Genomic DNA, 2,921 nt, shown 5'->3' with positions numbered 1-2,921 from the left:
AGTTTCACATGCTGGCCCACCCTTTCCCACTCTCCCAGTTCCAAACTTTCTGAACTACTGTTTTATATCTCTTAGTCTTTGGGCAAGCAGCCACATCTACCTACAGTGCCATGATCTTTTGAAATTTAACTTGTGAACTGCTTCCAAGAAGTCTTTCCTTGCACTTCCAGGTAAAGTTCCCATCTCTGTGCTTCCTCTGCATTGTCCAAGCCTCTGTTGTCGCATCATTCTTTTGTTATACTATTGGTTTGCATGTCTGTCTCTTCTTGTTTCAATTGTCTTGTCGAACTCTAGTAAATTCTCAAAATGTATGGTGACTCTGTTGGTTGCTCTATGTAGATAATCACAGTGTTTGTAAATAAATAGATATTTTTCTCTTCCCCTTAATCCTATTTCTTTTCCTTTTAATATGACATTCCCTCCAACTTCCTATCCTAAAATAGATGTGTTTTTCTACTAATTGCTGCCAAGCTGCTGTTTTGTAACTTTGACTGAATTAATGAATTCCTTTTTATTCTTATTTGCTAAGAGCCTTACAAAATTAACATATGTAGAATTCTGTGTGTCTGTTTAGAAGTATCTCTTTATTAGACAAAGACATAAACTAAAAGTTTCCAAATTCCTGTACATGTTGAAAGGTTTAAATAAAGATTCTTGGATACAAAATATGGTCTACACAGCTCAAAATTAATTCAGTGACATAATATTATGCTAAAGTTATACTTATTTTGAATGTCTAGAATTTTTTGTTAATGGTTATAAAAATACCACCAACTTAGATATTTTTGTTTTGCTAAGATAGAATAGAACTACTACAACAGTCCACACATTCTAAACATTTAAACATCAATGGTTTCTGGAAGATGCTGTTGTCCTTCATAGTTTGGAGAAAGTTCAGATGGCTTTGGTGAAAGCCAAACTTTTCTTCCACCCACAAAACTGTCTTTTCAGAAGTCTTGCTGGATGTTTTCTTTGTTTGCCTCTCCATATTGCTACTTAATTTGATGGTTTTCATTTTCTAGTTGAACAATTGTTCAATAGTCTGTTCAATATTGTAATTCTTACTGATCAGGGATATCCAATTTGATTCGATTTCTCTTGATTTAGTTCCAGCTGTGAGTTGCATGTCCTTTTGCTGCTAGTTTAAATCTTGAATATGTTTTCTTAACTTCTGAAGCGCTTCTTTCTGTGCATGTTCAATCATATGAACTAGATTTTCATTATATACCTTCCAGGCATTACATCCACACTGTGACATTAGGTCTAGATTCTCGATTCAAGTTGCTTGATGCTCTTGCTGGGCCATAGAATTGTTTACACATTCTTGCCATGCAATAATGTCGTTTTTCTGACCGGAGGAAGGGGCTGGAAGCTCAGATCATTTCATACGGAGCAATTCAATTGGCTGTCGAGGGGTCAGTCTTTCAAATCCATTTTTCATTATGTCTTCAAAAGCAGAATAAACCAAGGTGTCAGGTAGCTCAGGTAGTTCTTAGTAGTTCAGTGTCTGTGAGTGTCCTCTTCCACAAGCACTGTACACCAGGGGTTTCATAACCTTGATAAAAATACAGCAGCACATCCACCACAACCTCTCTGGCCACCAAACCCATGACCATCATTTTGGAGACCTTAGGTTTCTATGCATTATTTTGATACACTATTGATACAGATAGCTAATATTTTATTTTTGATATTCATATCTACAATAACAAGTTAAATAGGCTTGTGATTTTCTTCAAGTGCTCTTGCTTGGTTTTGAGATCATATTTATAGCCTTATAAAATGAAATGGGCAGACTTTCATGGTCTCTCTAGTTTCTGGTGCAATTTAGATAAGTCTTACAGATTTCTTGAAAATTTGGTAAAACTTGTTTATTATAAACCTTCTGGATTTGAGGTTTTTTAATCTTTATTTTTTATTCTTCTTTTTTTTATGAAGGAAGTCTTTTATTACTACTTATATTTCTTTATGTTCATTGTTCTGGTCAAGTTTCTATTCTACTTTTTTAGATATTTCATTTTTTTTAGATAGTTCATATTTTAACCTAGGTTTACAAATTTGCTAACAGTTGTTAATAATACCCCTTTAGCATTTTAATGTATTGTGTTTGTACTTATTTATGTTATTTCATTTTGAATTTATCTTTCTCACTCAAAATAAATTTATTTTATTAAATTTTCCAAAGAACCACATTTTGGTTTTTGTTAAACTCTTTCTCTCTCTCTCCTATATTGTAATATATATATATATATACTTTTTTCTTTTTCTCCCTCGTCTCCCAGGCTGGAGTGCAGTGGTGTGATCTTTGCTCACTGCAACCTCTGCCTCCCAGGTTCAAGCAATTCTCCTGCCTCAGCCTCCTGAGTAGCTGGGATTACAGGCAACTGCAGCCATGCCTGGCTACTTTTTTTGTATTTTTAGTAGAGATGGAGTCTCACCATGTTGGCCAGGCTGGTCTGGAACTCCTGACCTCAAGTGATCCACCTGCCTTGGCCTCCCAAAGTGCTGTGATTACAGGCGTGAGCCACCACGCCTGCCATGTATATGTATTTGATGATGTTTCTCCTTATCTCTTCAGGTTTGCAATATTGCTTTTGTGCCAACATCTGTGAACACTGAGTTGGTTGTTTTCTGTCTCTACCTTGTCCAATACATGTATTTATATCTGCATATTACTTTAAATATTATGCTTACAAAATTTCAACAAGGAACATTTATATTGTCATCAGCTTGTAAGTATTTAGTAATTTCTTTTATTTTATTTTTAATTATAGCATTTTAATTTCTAAATATACAAGATGTTTTAGCTATAAATCTGTTGTTTATTTCTAATTTTATTACATTATGATCAGAGAACATAGTTTATATAGTATTCAATTTCTAAGAATTTTTTGAAGTTTCCTTATGGCCAGTACATAGCC

The 2,921-nt window shown here is 34.2% G+C and overlaps 1 pseudogene; it reads right to left on the bottom strand.

Annotated features, from left to right (window-relative positions):
- Positions 1–947: 947 nt before the first annotated feature.
- On the bottom strand, positions 948–1,619 carry LOC100613683 (pre-mRNA-splicing factor SPF27-like; annotated as a pseudogene).
- Between the last annotated feature and the right edge of the window lie 1,302 nt (positions 1,620–2,921).

The sequence above is a fragment of the Pan troglodytes genome, chromosome 14, assembly GCF_028858775.2.
Source record: "Pan troglodytes isolate AG18354 chromosome 14, NHGRI_mPanTro3-v2.0_pri, whole genome shotgun sequence".
Lineage (NCBI taxonomy): Eukaryota > Metazoa > Chordata > Mammalia > Primates > Hominidae > Pan > Pan troglodytes.
The sequence above is the reverse complement of the archived record's forward strand: the minus strand, read 5'-3'. Positions and strand labels throughout refer to the sequence as shown.